At 35.9% G+C, this 22,262-nt stretch overlaps 1 pseudogene; it reads right to left on the reverse strand.

The window, feature by feature from the left end:
• Positions 1-4,791: 4,791 nt before the first annotated feature.
• LOC146168244 (zinc finger MYM-type protein 1-like) lies at positions 4,792-6,748 on the reverse strand (annotated as a pseudogene).
• Between the last annotated feature and the right edge of the window lie 15,514 nt (positions 6,749-22,262).

The raw sequence follows: 22,262 nt of genomic DNA on the forward strand, positions 1-22,262 counted from the left end.
TTTGTCTCCGACCTTGGCTCTGTATTATACATATCTACGTAACCAGAATAGGTTGGATATACAAGCACTCAACCACATAATGTAAAGATAAATTTCCTATTAGAAAATCAGCCGTGGCTGTGCTGGGCTAAAGCTGATTAGTTTGAAGCACTGATGCAGGTTTCCGTTAAGATTAATTCCGCTTCCATTGGTTAAGGTTGATTGAAGGTTGCGTGGTTTAACAGCTTAGCCACATCAAGGTATTAAACGGATCTGAGTTTATGGAATAACGGCAATCAACTTACAGATAAAGCTTAAGGTCCATGGTACAGTACTAACAATCAAGCATAATACTTTCTGTCCGTTACATTATTTAAGTTGAGCCATTAGTGCAGACGCGTTCAGTTGATTCGTTAGCCTTGATTGGCTTAAAGCCCACAGCTTTTGTACACATCGTCTGGCCATCGAAGCATTTAGCACAGGCGTGTTAACGGGTAACCTCTCCGTGTTACTTGTTTATAGACACGGTCAAATGTTTAATGGTGAGAGGTCCGCGGTTTGGCCACGTCAATAAGTTTGTTATAAAACATTAAGTTGGAAGAACACCAACAAATAACAATACGTACCCTACATATTATCTATCGCAGCCATAAAAGATTTGTGCTTAAAATTGTGAACAACATGAACATCGCAAAACAAAATCACGAGGTAAGTTGGCACATGTAACAGCAAGTTGAAAAATCTTCTGTTGGTGTTTTGAAGTTCAACAGGAACTGCTGTACATCTCGCTCCGTTGTTTGTCAAGTTTAGTCGTCCACAACCGTACAATGCAATGGAAACCTGAACAAAAGAAAGGCAGTTATTTGTTCAATTTTTGGGTGTTGTTCAATAGCACATTTCGTTTGAGTTACTTTCAAACAAACGCAGTACCGGTACATGAAAACACGTTCTAACTTGCTGCTTTTTCACTATTGCTTTCAACAAAGGCAGGTAATGGGCTTATCCCTAAATTCGTGTTTGGACTTGCACGAATTAAAGCATATGTGTCGCGCGTGGATAAATCATTATGCTTTTATACGAGGAATGTGACGTCTCGTGTTTTTGTAATCTACCTAACTAGACGCGTTGTGCGTGCTTTGATTCAGACTTCCCTAACTAAAACCCAAAAACGTACCAAATGTTTAAAAGAATTTGGAAGTTTAACACAAAATTGCTTCGTGCACAACAAAATAAATCAATATTAACAAGTTTTAGCGCTGTTATTAAAACTTTATATGCGCATTTTTTACATTTATATTTTTACGATTATTAATCGTGTTTCACAACATTAATGAACAGATCTTTCGGTCGGCGTTAAACTTACATTTTTATAGATATTTTGTAAGATAGATCGACTTTCACCTTGTTTTTTTTTTGTTTGTTTTTTTTTTTTAATAAAATAAATAGCGAAAAAAAACGGACAAGAAAAACAAATCAAAACAGTAAAGCTCTCAAGCAGCTAACGACTATTTAATTTTGTGTATCGTCATACTTCCTCTTTTTAAAGCCGAATATCGCTCGGAAGTTCGCACAGAAGATAGCAACAGTAAAAAGCGTAATATAGTCGGGACAGTGTCGGCATATTTACATTGATAAATAACATATCGCGCGCATAATAGGACACAATTCACAAATGTTTTGCACGGTTCGTTTTTGTGCACTCCAAAAAGTAATTGATCGCGGGAAAAAATACACGATATTCGTAGTTTAGTACTTAACCACGCACTCACGTTTTCCCAGTATAGACACGTAACAGGACACAAATGAAACAAGTGGTACAGGGTTTCCGTGGCCTTTTTGCAAAAAGTACATTGGTTAGATTCGGTTTTACCAAACGAATAAAGGGAGTCATTTGAAACAATTGCGCCCAAGTTAAACTTTATCTGAAAGCTTCTTAGTTTGTTTTCGATTGTTGAATTGTAGAGGTTGCGGTGAATTTTCTCCCATAGCAGACGTGCACTCCCGCAATTTAAGGTCCAGTGCCATTTTAATTGAGCTTTTGGAGGAAAGAGAATTGTTGTTTGTATTTTTTCGTAAACCGGTTTGGTGGAGTTATACTGCTGGATAAATAATTTTAATGTTTGGGTTCTATACGATCGGAACGTTGTTGCGCTACCCGAATCCCAGTCTTCTGGGAGACTCGATATTAATTTTATGAATTGGACAAAATCTGTGTTGTTAGGTGTAAAGTTAAATTTATTAAGTAATGTGTCATATTGTAGATACTCGCCGTTTCTATTCAATAAATCCTGGTGAAAAATTATATTGGAATCTATAAGTAATGGCATAAAAAAAACATTTGAGCGGAATTTTACTTTTTTGTTTAGCCAACGTAACGTTCGCATAGGAAGTATACGCCTTGTGATTGCATTGTTTGTTCCTATGTTCCCATTAAGAAGCGCTTCTAATCTGTTACCTTGGATAAAGGGGCCTTCGATTTGTTTCCAATCAGCTTCCGCGTTTTCGTCAAGTAGTTTAGAGATCCATTTCGTATGTAAGGCTAACAAGTAATTATCTATATTGATCATTCCTGCCCCCCCATTCTCCCATTTGGACCCCCATAAGAATGTAAAGAGGATTCGTTTAACTTTTGAGATAAAGCATTTGGGTATATTAACCGACAACACTCATTTTAAAGGTTAAGATTGGAATCATGAGGGTCTTGATAACTGTTATTTTTCCGAAAAGAGAGAGACCCCTCGCGGACAAAATATTTGATACTATTTTAATTTTTTTCAGAAGTGGTGTGAAGTTTTTTTCAATTAGATCGGCGTCGTTACTCGAGCTAGTGGGAATTTCAACGGCTAAGTATTTGATAGTACCTGATGGCCATAGAAGTCCACTTTGTTCCATGGGTTTGTGACAGTTTTCACGAAGGGACACTTTAAGTTCTTTGCCATTTATTGTGATGCCGTTTTGGAGGCCCTGTTTTAACGCAGCGGCAAGGCATTCAATGCACAGGACAAATAAAGTTGGAGAGAGAGGGTCTCCCTGGCGTACGCCACGTTCAACGTTAAACGATTTTGATAAAAACAATTACGCACGAAGGATTTTGGTAAAAACATTCGATCAATTTAATAATCTTGTCCCCGAACCCGAAAGCAGCTAAGGCTGTATATATGAAGTCCCAGTTTACCATGTCAAAGGCCTTGAACATGTCGAAAGACAGTCTCGCGCCAGGTATATCGTAATAGTCGGCGCAGTCAATGATATCGAACAAAAGACGAATATTAGTGCCTATGTATCGTTTTGGAATAAAACCATTTTGCGCAGGCGAGATAATGTCGTTTAGTACCCCTCGGATCCTGGTGTTAACTACTTTTGAAGCAATTTTGTAGTCTATATTCAAAAGCGTTATCGGTCTAAAATTTCCCGGTTGAAGGTGATCTTTATAAGCTTTTGGAAGTAGAGTTACCACTGCTTCTGACTGAGAAGCTGATAGCCTACCTGTATTTACTGTATGTCGCCAAGCTGCCATATAGACGCATTTGATATTGTCCCAAAAGGTAATATAAAACTCTGCTGGAAAACCGTCTAGCCCAGGGGATTTATTTTTACCCATGTTGCAGAGAGCAGTGAAGAATTCCGCTTCTGTTGTTTCCGCTTCTAATAGTTTTGATTGTTCTGCCTTAATTTTTGGGAGATTTAGTGTTTTTAATTTTGAAGCGATTAAGGTTTTGTTCAATAGATCTCCGTTTTGTTTGTAGAGTTGCTTGTAAAAGTCAACTAGACCGTCCAAAATGTTGTTTTGGTCAGTTATTATTTTATCATCTACAAAAAGTCTGTTAATACCCTTTTTTTCGCAATGTCTTTTTTCCAAATTTAAAAGGTATTTTGTATTTTTCTCGCCCTCCTCTGCCCAGCGAGCCCTACTTCGCGTTATGGCGCTTTTAGTTTGGCGCAGCATTAGTTGGTCGAGTTCCGATTTAAGTTTGTACAATTTTTCGTGCAAGGGGCCTAATTCTGTTTCAGAGTTCTTTAAAATAGCGTCTTGCCAATCAGTTTTTCCAAATCGATTTGCTTAATATTTAGCCTTCGTTTTAGTTTTCGACGAGAGATCCGTCAATTAAAAAGAAATCTAAACGCGATGATGCCGCTGGTACGATGTTTTTTACTTCCATTTTGATCTAGGACATTGTCCAGAACTAGATTAAAGTCCCCTCCCATGATTACTGGGGCATCGGAAAAGCTGTCAAGTACGGCGAATAAATTGATGAAACATTCTGGATCGTCCTTATTCGGCGCGTAAACATTAACAATTACTATTGGGGTTGCATTTATTGTAGTTTCAACCATTAAGTATCGACCTTCTTGGTCTACCCGTGTGCCTGAGACGGAATAGGATAAGTTTTTGTCGATTAGTATTGCCACCCCTCTACTGCTTGAGGTGCCGTGCGCCCAAAACGCTTCCCCTCCCCATTCCATACCCCATAACTTTTCGTGCTTAGCACTACCATGGGTTTCCTGCAAAAGGGCAACGTGACACTTTTTACGGCGTAAAAAATTAAAAATGGATTTTCTTCTCATAGACAGGAATGCTTTTTCCCGCAACTACAGTTGACTATCTTATACTTGCAATGGGTATTACTACACGCTTTACACATGGTAACCTTAGGTAGCGAGTTAACAGTAAAACAATTACAAAAAACAGAGTACCTTTCGCACTGTATGCACTCAAGCACATCTTCCTTCGTCTTGTAGTCTGGCTGGAGCTCATCGCAGCACGTCATACGTCTCAGCATGAATTCGCATGAAGGACATTGACATGTTTCTTTACCCTCTTGTGTTGGTAAGCTTCGGTGTGCTTGACTTGATGTTGGCGTTGTTTTCAGAGTTGAAGTCCGGGGAGTTCTTATCAGCATCGTTTAGAATGCTGCTTACGGCTGTTGTAGAGTGTGGATTGTTATCAGCGTTGTTGACGACAGCGCTAGATTGGGGGGCAACTGCGTTATCGTTTGTCTCTCCGTGTGCTTTGGCTTGCTTGTGCTCTTCTTGTCTTTTTACTAGCCGAGGAAAATCGTTTTGACGATTGGGACAGTTTGCTTGTTTGTGACCTTTCTCGTCACAATACTTGCAAGTGAACACTTGCCCATGATATGTTACGTAAAATTCACAGTCCGCCATCCTAATATAACTTGGTAAAGGGTTTTCTTCCACGTCCGTTGAATTCATTGTCAAGATTCTCATTCCGGTTAGCAACCCAATCTTGTCCTTTCTGTGTGTCACCTTTTCAACTTTTCCATATTTTGCCGATATTTCCTCTGCTATGAGTTCACTGGGGAAAGGGATAGGCACCCAGCCAACTGCGATGTTAATCTTGTCATTTTCGTATAGTTTAACAAATTTCACTGATTCTGCTGCGCATAGCTTTGTGTAAAGTTCCAAAACATTTTGTGTATTGGTGCAAGTTATGTCGACGTTTTGGCCTCGCATTTCTGCAATCCCAACTAATTTCTTCAGCGGATAGTCCATACTTTTTATAAGATTACTTGGAATGAGGATCGTTTTTAGGATGGGGACAATAATATGAAATATATTGCGCCACCTTGCGGCGACAAATGCGCCATCTGGCGGTCGACTGTGTACACCTCTCTGTTAGCACCTGTTGTGCCTATACTTATCTCGCAATATCAACTAAATGCTGGTTAGCCTAAGGCACTGTTAAGCCCTTACTGTTGCTGTAAGTAACAAACGTTATAGTCACGATTCGATCGAATACATGTAACACTAATGGTATGTGTTTTCAACGGAAACGACTAAAGAATGGAAGAATTAGAAAATATACACTTGCGTAATACGACACAGGGAATATACACTATCTAAGTCTATACGTCTACTTTTCTTAGAAAATTTCACAATTACGTCGTCGTAATTTCATTTAATGTCGCGGTGAACAAATAAAGAGGCAAGGCCATTTAATCGAGGTTCACCCATATAGTAGAACGCAGGTAATTTTTGATGTATTTTAATGTGCTGAATGAACGCTCACGTGATGCGGTTGTGACTGGAAAAATATTTGTAGCAATTTCGAAATGCAGGGAAATGTATACAGTTCACTTGCTGTTTTCAACACATCAATGATATTTGTTGGTTTGACTTCTTGGCGCTTCCAGTGTTTTTTCCATCGCAAAAACTCAACTTCTACTGCATGCGACCAAACTCTTCAACAGCAGCTTCGATCCGCCCAAACTGTTCGGTTACACAGAACTTCGCAAGAAGAGACTGCATGGACAGTGCCTTGGCAGAGTGTTCATTAAACCGTTCACGAAGCTGTGATGTGGCAGTATCAATGAAGGAGTGAAAAACATTTCGCTTCTAGTGCGACGCTGGAGAATCGGCCGGTGCGTTTCCTCTGTGAACTTGGCGTCCAATAATTCGGGGCAGGGTTATAGGACCGCCATGGCGTGCCTCGGCCTTCGAAAATAACATTGCAAATGTGTCATCTTCTTGCATCTACTTCAATGTGTGCAGTTATCTGTGCAGTTTATCTAGCGCAGTTATCTACAGATGCTGCAAACTTATGCAAATCCAAAGAGACAGTTTGGAGGAGGATTGCTAACGGTTTAGTAACTTCCAATACTCTTGCAGTAACCTCTAAGGCCACGGAACGCCAACCCCAGTCTTCCGATATGTTCCACTGCTCGTATAATTTTCTTCAGAGCCTCACTGATTTACTGTCGCTGCGTTTCAAAAGCCGAATTCACTTGTTGGGAAACGTTGCCAAACCCATTTTTTATGCGGAGGCGTAGTTCTGTCGCTTGTCGTATACATTCACTGCGAAAGCCATGCGCAAGATGAGACGTCAAATAACCATATTTTCCGGTTAAATGTGTATAGGCAAAGGAGTTTTGACTAATCGATTTAATTTGACTCCGCGAATCTCCTAAGGAGCAAATATAACGCAATACTTGCAGAAAAGTCCTCCTTTCTTTAATTGTGAAACGATTTGTTAAAAACACGGGTTTCGGCGGCAATTACAGGTAGAATATTTATGTCGTTTGTTGACCTGCGTATTATTTTGCGCGTATTTGCGTATTTTATTCAGCGTTTCAGTTAATGCACGAACTTTTTTAATTCTATCCATGTTTATTTTGTCAGTTGAATATAATTTAACATGTCAAGTATTGGATTGACAAGTGAGGTAATAGCCGAACTGCTTAACGTCCCCCAAGACACCCGATTCGTCGGCAAATTTGGCTTAGCCATGCCACAGCATACTGCATTTTTGCCGCAAAGATAAGCCAAAGGAATATGATTTCCTGATTCCAGGATCACGCCTGTTAGCATAGAAAGAGAAATGTCTGATTCCCGTTGGATGGGGACTCCCCTTTACCTTTTTGCGACTGAAAACGCGGGAAAACGCGAATCTAGGCTAAAAGGCGCTTTTTTTCAAGCAACATAGTTTTATAAATTTTATTGGCGCTGGTCTAGAATCCTACAACGATTTTGCAGCTTGAAAATTGCGCGGCTGTAATTCCTGTAATAACGTTATTTGTAAAATTAGCGCGACTGATAATACAAGAAAGAAAACCGTTATCGCGACGAAAGTTTTGCGCGTTTGAGCGATTTTTAGTGGCTGGCCGCATTATACGTTGATTTTACATGGAATGCGCGGCTATGACCGCGGCTGAGCGGGCTTTGGGCGTGCGTGTGGGTAGGTTAAGTGTTGTTATATTCATTATTTAATTATTATACTTGACCCACCCTAACCCAAATAATGTGCGTTTTGGTAGGATTCTAGACCAGCCCAGTAACTTCTTGTACTTGTAGTGTAGGTTAGTTATAATGAAATGTAATAAATTGTCACAGAAAGGGCATATGCAGGGTTTATGTAATTGACTGCCCTCTCAACAAACATCAGGGAAGCTCTTTTAACATTGTAGCTTTATGTGTTTTCTCATGGAAAGGTGCCATTAAGCGTACAAAATGGTAGCTTGCTATACAAACTTAGCAACGTTTAGGGGAAGTAGCAAATGTCTTGTTTACCCATTAGCCACCATGCAGTACATAAGCACCAGTCTGCTGTCTGAATTTCAGTGCACTTTACGCCGAGATCTCTGGCATACAGAAACAACTTTCAAGGTGTGCAATTATGTTTTTACACACCTTGTGTTGGAAATCCTACCACAAAAGCTTTTTTCAATATTTAAGTGTACAGTATACCAATTTAGAAGTTGGAAGCTCTGGTTGTTGCAGTGCTAAAATAAAGCTATGTCTAAAATTTGTTGTCGTTTTATAACTGACATGCACAGGCTCAGTGGGAGCTGTTTGAAACATGACAATTAACACAGATGCCTGCTGCAATTTGTTGTTACATACAACTTTATTTGAAGGGGATCAACAGCCCATATACAACAAATAAAACAATTTACAATTTGGGACCAAGCCCTTCTGGAGCTGTGCTGACTAGGGTTCCTCTTGTTCCCAGATCTTTTCACTCCTGGGAAACAGGATTGAAAAATGAAAATCCTGACGAAAATATTTGATTTCTTCACTCAAATAAAGTGATTCGTTAGAGGTTACACAGCCGAGCTAATACCAAAGAAGCAAGTGCGCCGTCTCATTGATACCATTAAAAACAACGTGTAATTTTGTGTTTATTTGTGTATATTTTTAAGGAACCGTGAGCAATTAAAAAAATTGCTGGGGGAACATTGCGAAATTTCTGTAAAAAAATTTAAGAACTACTGGGTTAAGTTATGGAATATTGCCGATTCCGACTCCCGACTGTTTGCCTTAAGGCCATTGTATTTTTAGTAACACTTTTTAAAGAAGTTAAACGCAAATATATGCCTAAATAATATTGATAAATCACATTAGATCGAGAAATGTGTAATTTATCATGCAATGTGTCGCGTCTTTTTTTCGTTTCATGTGTGTTAAGTGTGGCTCTTTGAGGTTAACCAAGTAACAAATGCGGCTCTTGGTATGTGATTGGTTGGCCACCCCTGTTATATACCTTGCATCATGCCTTCGGAAGGCTTACTGAAAATAGTTGGATCAGGATTTTAGTGCAAGCAAAGAAAGGCCATTTTCTAGCCTTGCTTGCATGCAAATCCTGATTAAGCTAACTGATTTTGGGGCACCACTTTTTTTCAATTTGGTAAAGAGTAAACGCAAAGTAAAAAAGAGTAACGCAAAGAAATATGGTTTGCAAACACTGCAACGCACATTGTTTGGGTTACCCTGCAGGTTGGGGTTTCAAGAGTTCACACATTTTTTTTATTTACTATTAATAATAATGATGTTTTTTTTACTATTAAAATAATCACATTTTTTTTTATTTACTATATAAAATAATGATTTATGGAACTACTGAATGTATAGTACTTTTAGCCATATCCAAAGCACAGGTATTTCAATAACTTGCATTAATTATTTTCTCTAATTTGTCAAAGATCTTATCATTGGGTTAAAAATACCGTGAAACAAACACCACATACACTAATTTAATGGATTTCAACCAGCCTTTATCGATTTTTATAATACCTCATAATTTTTGCATTTGATTGCAGTTTAGTCCGAGCCCATCCGCAGATGTTTCAGTTTGAATGTTGTCTGGTTAAATATTCCCTAATTTGATTTTTCATTATATTATATTCTAAGATTTAGTCTCACAGTTATTAATTTTTGTGATTACTTAGCCTTTCTTAATCCATAGAACAGTGAATCAACCAATACATTCACACAGGAGACCATTTTATATATTATGAGAGTTACCTATTAAAGTAATCTCTTAATGTATTTTTCCATATTTCCTTCTTTAAAGGGTTATGTTGATCAGCATTGTGACATGGTAATCCCAAAGCATTTGTTTTTTGCCCTTTTACGATTTGTGCTATTGTTGTAGAACGACACACCTGTTCAATCACACTACTTACAAGACATGTTTGTGCTATGCTGTGAGCTATATTCACTAAAATCCTAGCAGGGCCATCTCTTTAGTAACCTAATGTGAACTTTCTTAAGGGAATCTGGCGCTAAATAAACCAATTCAGTTTAGTCTTGAGAACGACCTCAGCTACACAGCCCCTAAACCTAGTGTGCTAAGTTATTTTAATGTTAAATAAATTCTGCAATATGTTAATGTGCACATAAAACTTTCAAGTTTATTCAGCTTCTAGGAATTTTGCATCATATTAAATTTCTAGTGAGTCTCAATAACTGCCTTCTTTTTGGATTTTTTTAGCTTGAAGTTTAGTATCAAAGCAAATTCCTAAACCCAGTTTAGATGGGGTATATATAATAGTTTTTTATCGCAATTTTTTTCAATTTGCTTTTTAGAATTTTAAAGCAATAGTATATCATAATATAGTGTGGTTTATGTAAAGTACTGACAGTCAATGATAAACATGGTTATGAAAAAAAAGATGAGATGGATTTGGAGGATAAATCTTTGAAAAAGCATTGATTAATACAACCAGGTATTTTAAAGTTAAAATGGCTTAACTTTTATTATTTATATATTTCACAATAAAATTTATAGTGCCTAAAATATAACAAATTGTTTTTAACTACATACTAAATTCATTTCTTTACCAAAACAGTTAATCAATATCTTACAGTCCTCTAGCTGTTACTTAATGATAAACCAATTTTTTTTCTGTGTTTGAAAGCACAACTCTAAAAGTTAAAGTGTAACCCTCATGGATATTAATATGTTTGCATAACATAATACATTACTTTTCATTGTAGTATATTAACAACTTTTATATATAGAGAACAACTTTACGGATCCCAATGTCAACTTCACAAAGACAACTGCTTTTAAGTTTACCACAAATCATGAGCTTACAGACTATGTTGAAAATGAAAAAAATGTAACAACAATATCCAGCGATTATGCCTAAAGCTCTAGATAGATTAATATGCTGTGTGGATTGTTTTAAATCAAAAATACACCAAAAAATTTGGAACTTTAATGGCATCAATATCTAATAGTTTATAATAACTTTATTGAAGCTTTCGAACTCGACAATTGTTGAATGCCCATATCCATAACATAACCTAAATCAGGGGTTCTTAACCTTTTTTGTATGGTTTACCCTTTTAAACGAAAGTAGCAAACTATATCAGTTGTGACGTAACAATGAAGTAACTAAGAAATAAGGATGTTGCAAATTAACTAACATAGCTATCAATTCGGCTGACCTAAATCGATGTGTTTTAAATGTTCTGGCCCATAAACCCTTTGTGGCAGTGGTTCTTAACCAGGGTTCAACCAAACACCTGGGGTTCGACGAGAACAGCCTCTGAAACATTACCACACTGTTTACTTAGCTCCGCGAGACCTTCAAACCTATTTTCTCTCTTATTTGTATATTTTAAGGAATCTATTAATGCTAATGTCATGTTTCTCCGCATGACTCATAAAAAATGTTTTATGGGCAAACATATGTCGAGTGAAAATTGGGTTTAACAATGCTTGCAGAGTAACACAGGCGTCGACAGGGTATCAAAGGTTAAGAACCTTTGCTTTAGGGTTCAACAAATGTCCTTAAAATGGAATTGTGCACAGGGAAACTGTAAACCTGCGTATGTGTTGTAATGCTATACACACTTAAATTATATTATATCCAACGGAAAATGTCCTTTGTCACTCACATTTCAGGGATAATTTTTATAAATCTTTTGTTTTCTGAATAGTACAATATGTTTCTTTATATGGGCTGTAGCATTTCTTAAACTTTTCCAAATCTGTTAACCCCTGTGTCAGAATTCTGCATTCCATTCACTCCTATTTAAAACATAATGCAAAGCCATATATTCTACTGAAGATTGTGAACAGATCTGTGTTTAGTGTTCCTACATATAGACTATTTTTTGCATTTTATGTAAAAATATATGGTATATTGAGGAAAGCCCTAAATATTTGCTGACTAGGGATGCTTTTTTGTTTTGCAGTGTAGTATTTGTTACAAATGTGTAGCCTGTTGTTCGTGTATATTGTATTTTTAGAATTTTGGCCGCCGTGACTTTACATTGGTTCACATTTTTTAAGAAATTCATCTTTTTCTTTTAAGAATTAAAACAAAACTATGCCCAGTGAAAATTATTTACAAATTTAAATATTGGGTTTAGTTTATATTGCTAAATATTTGTTATGTTTGTCTTGTTTTCAACCTCTTTTAGGCCTTTTAGATGGTTATCTATTATTTAAACCGTGTTTTGAATACGCTTATTTCCAAAAATAACGAAACAATACAACTGTATTTGCTAACTTAATCTATTTATACTGTCTTTACGAAACATTTTTTCTTGTTTAACTTGTGAATTTTCAAGTTTACAATTGATTAGTTTCTAATGAGTTTGTTTTTGCACTATAATATGTAATAAACAAATAAAGATTTTATTGAAACGTGGTGATAGTGTTTTTGCAATATTGTAAAAAGTTAACAAAATGTTTTACATTATAAAAATCATGTAAATAACGCAATGTTATCAATAAAAAAGTTGATAAAACACTAATGACTAAGCTAAGCCAAGTCATTTAAAGCAAAACGTTAATGCACCCATAAAGTCATTGAATTACGGTACTACAGCACGGATGCGTTTTACGTATATTGTGTCAAATAAAGGGGGAGGGGCTGTTTAGGAAAGAAATTGTTATATGGAATGTTGCGTTCCAGTTGTCTGGAACGCGTTGTTCTAGCCAAGTTAAAAAAAAAAAACAATTTTAAAAATGGCTAAACGTATTTTGTTAAATAGAATCGGGTTTATTCGCCATCCTTCCAACACTATAGTGTTAAATACGAAACAAGTTGTTGGCTGCTTATCTATTTGCATTCCTCTGAGCATCCGTAGCTCAACTTATAGAGCGAAGTTGTGTGGACGAGGTCAAAAGTTCGAAACTCGCCGCAGGCTACTTTTTTCTGATCTTGCCTTGCCTGCATAATTAATAGACTGATTTGGTTAGTCACTTGAAGGTTCCTGGTTTGCTATTAGGTTATCTCTGATCGAAAGACGGCTTCAGAAGGGATCGCAGTGGTTGTAATGTACACGTATGTCGTATGTGTGTGTTTATTGAAAATATGAAAACATTTTGACCGATGAGTGTCTTCATCACTGGACATTCTGACTACTAATTGTATATCTGCTCCTGTATTTGCCTTTTGTTTTCGATTGATACTGTCCTCACCAAACTTTCTACTTTTTACCTTAATTCATCAGCTATTAGCTTCTTTAGGATCCACAAGATCGCTTTGTCTTGCGTAATGTTAAAAGTTAAACAAAAAACAATTAATATTGGAAGACGGTGTTAGTTGTTGATACATATTTTGTATCAAACCACGGTTATGCCACGTTTAAAAATAATAACTAACCTTAGGTTTGGTAAAATGTGATGTGGTGGTCCAGTGACCAGAGTAAAGACATGTAACTTGCCCTAGAAATTTGTTAATAACGACTTTGCAATTTTGAAGAATACTAGCGCTACCTTGCGGGTATGCTTCAAAGTAAAGGTATACAAAATGCTTCAATCACAATGTTAAGTCTAAGCATTATAATTAATAAATAGAAATAATCAGAAAGGTGGTACAACTAACAAGCTATTAAGTTAGCAGTCGAGATCGACCTTGCGAGACGAGAATTTTGAGGTCAAAATATACACTTTAGTCTTACCTCATTCACATTACATTCGACATGTTGATTTGTAATATCAATAATTACAATTTAAATCAAAATACAAATTTTTAGTTTAATTTTAATTTATTTCCCAACCGAAACGAAACATATGATTACCTTGACACAGATTTCAGTTCGTACAGGGTGATCTAAAGTTGACAGCATCGCGGGCAACAATATTTCATGCATATTCATTGTGGACCACAAACATAAGGTCACAGGAGCGGATCAACGATTTTGTTTGATCGAGGCAAGAAATGTTAAAAAATGACGTCACAAAGCACCGTCAAAGACTTAAAAGTTCCAGAAGTATGCTGCATTAGTCCGACTTGTGCGCAAATGAAACGGAGTATTATTGATACTGGGAAAAATGTTGCGCGAAGCGCGAAAAATTTGCGTATTTGACAAAACTTTCAATTTAGAAGACTGCTTTTTATAAGCTTGGAATGTTCGCGGAAACCGTACGAATCTTAGTAAAGTTTAAAGAGCGATGCTGCATAGGCTACTAATCGCTAAATTACAAAGACGTTATCATTCCGCGCAAAAATGTATTAACCAGATAAATTTGGGTAAAATTGCATCTTAGAAAGGGACGCGTTAGCCTAAAGTCACATGAAAACCTTTAAAACAATACTTTTCAGCAGCGTGATATATTTTTTTATTTTTCATTAATAATAATTTATATAGGGTCATACTTTTTATTTAATCTTCATATAAAAAAAAACGACAAACAAAGCGCAAATATATCTTATAAGTGTGCAAAACATCCATTTTACAAAGTTACATATTATAGGACGCACTGCGGCTTTTCCTAAACCGGTCTAACACATACAAAATGTAAGCGTTCTTGCCACCCCTTGGGTCCGAATTTTGTGATCGATGGGAAACTGGTTTATTTAACGATATGACAGAAAAATGTAATCATACACAAACAATTGCAGTATGCTTACTGTTCGTTGCTCGACGCATAGCTTTCATGTTCGAAGTAAAGATTTCGAGATCGACTTATTACGTTCGCGATCGAGATGGATTTCGAGTTAGAATTATTTACTTCATAAACTGTACGAACAGTTTAGATCGACGCATAACTTTCATGTTCGAAGTAAAGATTTCGAGATCGACTTATTACGTTCGCGATCGAGATGGATTTCGAGTTAGAATTATTTACTTCACAAACTGTACGAACAGTTTAGATCGACGCATAACTTTCATGTTCGAAGTAAAGATTTCGAGATCGACTTATTACGTTCGCGATTGAGATATGGATTTCAAGTTCGAATTATTTACTTCATAAACTGTACGAACATTTTAGATTGACGCATAACTTTCATGTTCGAAGTAAAGATTTCGAGTTCGACGTATTACGTTCGCGATTGAGATATGGATTTCGAGTTCGAATTATTTACTTCACAAACTGTACGAACACTTTAGATCGACGCATAACTTTTATGTTCGAAGTAAAGATTTGAGATCGACTTATTACGTTCGCGATCGAGATATGGATTTCGAGTTCGAATTATTTACTTCACAAACTGTACGAACATTTTAGATCGACGCTTAGCTTTCATGCTAGAAGCAAAGATTTCGAGATCGACTGGTTACGTTCGCGATCGAGATATGGATTTCGAGTTCGAATTATTTACTTCACAAACTGTACGAACAGTTTAGATCGACGCATAACTTTTATGTTCGAAGTAAAGATTTGAGATCGACTTATTACGTTCGCGATCGAGATATGGATTTCGAGTTCGAATTATTTACTTCACAAACTGTACGAACATTTTAGGTCGACGCATAGCTTTCATGCTCGAAGTAAAGATTTCGAGATCGACTTATTACGTTCGCGATCGAGATATGGATTTCGAGTTCGAATTATTTACTTCACAAACTGTACGAACAGTTTAGATCGACGCATAACTTTCATGTTCGAAGTAAAGATTTCGAGATCGACTTATTACGTTCGCGATTGAGATATGGATTTCGAGTTCGAATTATTTACTTCACAAACTGTACGAACAGTTTAGATCGACGCAAAACTTTGATGTTCGAAGTAAAGATTTCGAGATCGACTTATTACGTTGGCGATTGAGATATGGATTTTGAGTTCGAATTATTTACTTCACATACAGACGAACATTTTAGATTGTTTTTTTAGATTGATGTGCGTAGGTCGCAGTAAATATTTAATGTCAAATTGTAAACTTTTTTCTGTTAAAACTGTTAAAAATGTAACAAAACACATCAAATATTACTTAAACACTTATTAACACATAACCTAGAGAAGAAGCTTTCGCTAAAACTTGCTTTTTAATATTTTCTTTTGTGTTAAAGGAAGTTTTTGGCATATTTAACACTAAACGTTATAACTCTTAGTTGAATACTAATCCTGGCATTAAGCGACAGTGGAGTGCGCTGTAAGCCTGTGCTGAATATATTTACGTGTTATAATCTTTAGTCACAAAAATATTTTAACTAAATTTAATTTACAGCAGAATTGTCATACCCGCTAGGTGGCGCTAGAACCTATCAATATAACAAAGTCGTTTTTAATAAATAAGAAAGGTAAATTAAACGTCTTCGCTCAGGTTATTGAACCACCATGGCAAATCAGCATGATTTGAAAACAAATATGTATTAATTACTAGTACCGTCTTCCATTATTAATTGTTGTTTCGCTTAACATTACGCAAGTTAGAAAGTCTTTCGCAACCTGATACCGATAGAAAACAAATTTCACTAGAAAATACTTATTTTTCGTATTGGCAGTATCCATCGAAAACGTTTGCGTAAACACAGCAGAATGTTTAGGACGTGTCGTATATGTTAAGTGATCAGTTGGAAATGACCTACCATCTACTATACGTTCAATAATATGTGAACAAATATGTGAATTGCTGCATTTAAAACAACGTTTTGTGAAAACGACCTGATTCATTAATAATTATTTACGATTTTTTTTTAATTAAGTATGTTAGTCAACGAAGTTATGAAACACGTTTTAAACTTGGCTCGCACCACTCAAGTGTCGTCCATTGTACAACTTACTCTTTACTATTTGTTAAACCTTAAAACTTTGGGTTGCCTCAAAATTGCACTTAAACTTTTGCCTAAAATGATTTCACATTAAATATTTTGAAAAAATGATTTGTCTTAAACTTAATGTTTTAGTTGAATACATTTTTAGCAAAGGAGCATTATTCTCTTGTTTTAAAGCAGTTTTCTTAACTTAAATTGGACTTGGGAGACTTTCTAAATGACTTGCTTGCCTTGACAACACTGTAAACACATCACCGCCTTTTAATAATAACTGATTTGTTTATTATCACTATGTCGCAAAAAATAACTCTTTTAAAACTCTTAATGTTATAAATAAAAAATACCAATCTTACAATTGATAAAGTTACCAAATATGGTTGTATTGTTTTTTAGAGAGGAACATACTCAAACCATTGTTAACAAGAAGGTCAACTAATTACGTTTGTGGTACTATTCTAAATAGAACGACAGGAAAAAGACAAACGCGAGAAATTTTCACAAATAGACGAAAAGTATTTTCCAAAGCAACACAAAATAAATCCAATATTTAAATTTGCAAATAATAACTAGGCATAGTTTTATTTCTAATTGTAGATGCAAAATATGCACTTATTTTATAAGTGAGAAACAATTTAGTCAAAATAACAAACGTCCAAAATTCTGTTATACCAATGATAGATACCTGCTAATTTTATAACGTTATACATACAAAGTGGAAACAACGTCACCAGTGTGACAAAGCAGTAAAAATACGTTTTCATAAAAAACATATTCAATGACGGAGTAGGCCGTGACCAGCAGAAATACCCAAGCTCAAAATAAAAACAAAGAAGAATTATAAGAGCCACTGAATATGACAATTGCGCGCGGAACTGTTTGTCATTTAGAACAGATCCAATGTTTTAGAAAAAACATGGGTTATGTCACTGGTTTTGAACCTTTTATGAGCTGTGGTTTCCTTCCATAAAATCACAACAACTTGTGACCTTTACGCTTACATTTCAGTGTTTCGGAAACAAATATTTTAAATATTAAATGACGAACACTTCCCAAAGACTGTTCTTACAGCCACTCTACACAACAAATAAGTCAATGCGTTTGGGCAGAAAAATGATGGAGGTTGTAGTTAGATTTATAAAGAAGTAGGTAGGAAATGATGAATCTTTAAAATAATCTTTACTAATTTTTAAACATTGAAAGGAGTTGTCTTCATGGCATTGACAATGAATCTGTAAAGTTGTTCTGTATATATAAAAGTTGTTAATATGTATATGAAGTGGCAAACATGCTGAAATAGAAACAAAAGTGCTATCACATTGTGAAAAAATCGATTATGTCTCTATTAGGGTTAAAGCTTAAGATAATGCAGTTCGAAAATACAATTAGTTATTTTTAGACACTCTAATTTTTATCCTGAAACTATGTTTTAAGGAAATAATAAAATTTAGACCATTGTTATTTCATAATACCTGTTTTTACTGATCAATCTTTTTTAAACGATTTATCCTCCATAGTCATCGACTCATCTCATTTGGTTTTTAAATTATCATGTTTATTTTTTACTTTCAGTATTTCATATAAACATTATAATATACTATTGCTATTTCTGAAAAACAAATTAGAGAAATAATCATGTGTAATTAAAAACATTGTTAAACCTTCTTAAACTGGGGTTTTAGAGGTGATTTGCAGGATTTGTTATGTAAACAATTTTGAAAAATTATATGTTTTTAGAGAGAAGGTGGTATTTACGTAACATTTAGAAATTTGGTACACTAGAGACTAGACCGGTACACCAAAATATGCATGGGGTGCACCAGTACGAAAAGGTATACACTGGTGCATCACAAAATTTTAATGAACCAGTAATACCACAATTTTTTTGATAAAACAGTCATTAAATAGCTTCTTTGCTATTTTTTCAAGTTTGTTGGAATGCTGTTTTATGACATTCAATAGTACTTGCAAGCAGCCTACAGGCAAGCTCTCACCAAGAGTGTATAGAACTTCGGCAGATTTGCTCTGTTTAATTGACATAATGTCAATTTATATTGATATGCATAATGATTTTCCATACTATTTTTTTACCTCAGTTTAACTTTTAAGTAAACAGGGTGCATGAGTTCGTCATAACAACCTGGTCAATTGTGCGATTTCGTTGAGCCCCGAGTCCGGCCCTAACTCTACATGGTTGGAAAATATGACACCTTTACAATTTCCAGTTAGGGCCATATCAGTTTCAATATTTGGTTCTGCGCATGCGCATGTCGGATTCGGGGCTCTGGTCGTTTTACTCCTCTTGAGTCCGACTCCAGCAAAACAAACAGAGTCCTCAAATCCAGAGTCCTAGTCTGACTCTGATTTAAACACTGGAAAAATGCTCGAGTGGACATAATTGTATAATCAAGAGAAAAATCAAATTAAGGAATATTTAGCCGGACAACATTCAAACTGAAACATCTGCAAATTAGCTCTGACTAAACTGCAATCAAAAGCAAATATTGTGAGGCATTATAAAAAACAATAAATGTTGGTTGAAGTCCATTTAATCAGTGGATGCGGTGTTTGTTTCACGGTATTTTTAATCCCATGATAAGATCTTGACAAATTATAGAAAAGAATGAATGCAAGTTATTGAAATAGAAAAATACCTGTGCTTTAGATATGGCAAAAAGTACTATACATTCAGTAGTTCCATAAACCAGGGGTCTACAAATAGTTAGATTGAAATTTAGGTCACAAGTAAGTTTGGGTTTATTTGCGGACCCCTGACGTAAACAATTGGGGTTGATTACATTGACAACATCTAAGTCACCGTTTCTCAACCGGTGCGCCGCGAGAAAATGGGGAAAAAATGTTACAAAAATTCTGTATTAGGCCTATTTGTAGAATTTGCGAATACTTTTAGAATAAACTCTAGTCACTATTTTCTGTGAATAAACACTGAGCAATATGACTGGATTAGTAGCCCTTATTGAAATCCCAATGGTTGATGTTGGCTCTTCGCTAACAAAGAAAGAGGAACTATTGCAATCTAGTGGGGGTTCCGCCTTAAGACCACAATTAAAACAACAGCAACTTCGGCATAAAAAACAGTTCGGAGTAAGACCGAAGTAGGACTAATACCTAATAGTCGTAATAGAGTTTAAATCAAAATAAGACCTAAATTTGTCCGAATAAGGCCTAAATGGCAAGACTAAGGCCTTTGCTACCTTTTACTTAACCCCAAACCCCACCCATAACTTCAACACAAACTCCCCTAATAATTTTTACCATAACCCAAATCCTAATTCTACCCATTACTCGCGCCTAACCCCAAACAGAGGCAAACAATCCTGTGCCAAAACACTATGGCACCCAACCGACGTCACCAAAAGGCCGATGCCAAGAATATGTCCTTTAATTCTCTTTAGGCATGTCTTATTGAGCACATCGTATTTTATAGCAGGTCTGTGGAGTCGGGAGTCATATTTGAGACTCTGCGTACCGTAATCGATTTATTTTGCTGAAATCGGACTGATGGAGTCCCGAGTCTGACGTGCGCAGTACCAATTTTAAAACTAACTAGACGGGGGTGCGGTTGTTGTATATTTTGTCAGGGGATATATTTTCAGGGCTTAGTGTTTATTTTCAATTTTTACTTTATTTTAATTTTTTTTTTTTTAATATTTTGTATTGTGTACTTTATATTATATATTTTGTTTTTCATTTTCCTTAACTTGTTTCTGCAAGCAAAAACAGATATGGGCCGAAAACTTCCCCACTTAAAATATGCCTTTGATGCGAAAGTGGTTCAAATATGGCGTAACATTTGGGGAATGATCGAAACATATATTTGATAAATAGAATTTACTTAGATAATGCATATGGCTATTTTATTAAATTTTGACCAGCTTACGTGTTTGAAAATCAAATATTATCATTCTCTTAAAGACTAAAAATGGTTTAACGCCTATGGTTTGCTATACTTTTGCAAACTTTCACTAGGTAATTTTTTACCATAGCTTGGTCCGAGCAATCACTGTTAAAACAGGCTTTAAATCTGTCGTTTCAAACAATATGAAAAACACTATTACGTGCCTAATACGCAAACTATTAAAGCGAAAGTTTTGCTAGATAAGTTTAGGCCTGATGTTGGTATGCTGGTTAGAGCAAGATGCACAACAGGTGCTAACAGAGAGGCGTAGACTGCCTTAAGATTTCGCATTTAAACTTGCGGCGGTAAATACACCCTATTGACACTTAATTATTAGGCGAAGCTTATCGCGAAGTAATTGGTCGCCCCAAAAAATGCTGACGCCGCATTTAAAGCAAGCATTATAAATGTGTCGCCGATATTCTGCCTTGAACATCCCTACTCGAAATGCTTCCCTCCGTTAATTGTACGGTGGGTGAAACTTTATTCACGGCCTTACCTCTTTGTGTATTACCGCGACAATACGATGAAATACGATTTGGAGAATATTGGAAACATCGTATTTGGAGAATATTTGCTATTTGCACCTGTTCTGTATGTTACTCCAATCCAACATATCTACACACAATTATAAGTTGTGTATAATAATATAAAAACTTATGGCTTTGAAGCGAAGGGGGTTCAAATATGGCGTAGATTTTGGCAAATGATCGAAACATACATTTGATCAATAAAAATTTACGTAGATAATGCTTACGGCCATGTTATTACATTTTGGTCAGCTAGCATGTTTAAAAAGTCAATATTTTCATTCTCTCTAAATGATTTAACGTCTATGGTTTGCTATACTTTTTCCAACTTTTACTGTGTAAATTTTTACCATGCCTTGGTCTGAGCAATCACTGTTGAAACAGAGTTTAAATCTGTAGTTTTGAGCAATATGCAAACACGTTTATGTGCCTAATAAGCCACGTTTTATATTGAAAGTTTTGCCAATTTAAATCCAATAAACGCAAGATTTATTTATTTATGACGCCATGTTATGACGTAGCTTTGTAACGTCGTCGTTAAGAATGCGTTAAACTTAAGCTTTTTGTTGTTGCGGCCCTTGTATAATTATATTTGCTTAGACCTGGTGTTGATATGTTTGAATGGTGCAACAATTACAACATGTGCTAACAGAGATGTGTACACTGCCTGTAGGATTCACATTTAAATTTGCGGTGGTAAAATATTTTGTGTTGTAAGAGCAATAGGTTTTTTACTTAGAGAGGCCTCTTTATGAAAGGCAAGTCGCATGTGCATAGTTTTACTAGGCAAGCCACTTCCAACACAAATGTTGCACGCGCGGGACAATAGGGCGCAGCAGGGATGCCAGCAGCCGCCTCGTCGCGACGCGAGCTGGACAAAGCAAGCGAATATGAACGAATTCTGTATGAAAGTTTTTCTGCTGCTAGATGGCTGTCGTTAGCTACAAAGTGCTAAAACGCAATATTTCAGGTTTTTACCCCCCAAGCAAAGGCCCCTGGGAGTGCAGCCTCATAAACTTTTACAAAGCACCTACATACCACTCTACGCCATGTCTGAAAATTTGAAGGTTCTACGATGTCTACTTTTTCTATAAAGCTTCGGACAAAACTCGGTCTGAAACATACCATAGGAAACCAAA

Source organism: Ascidiella aspersa, chromosome 1, assembly GCF_963924565.1.
Source record: "Ascidiella aspersa chromosome 1, kaAscAspe10.2, whole genome shotgun sequence".
Lineage (NCBI taxonomy): Eukaryota > Metazoa > Chordata > Ascidiacea > Phlebobranchia > Ascidiidae > Ascidiella > Ascidiella aspersa.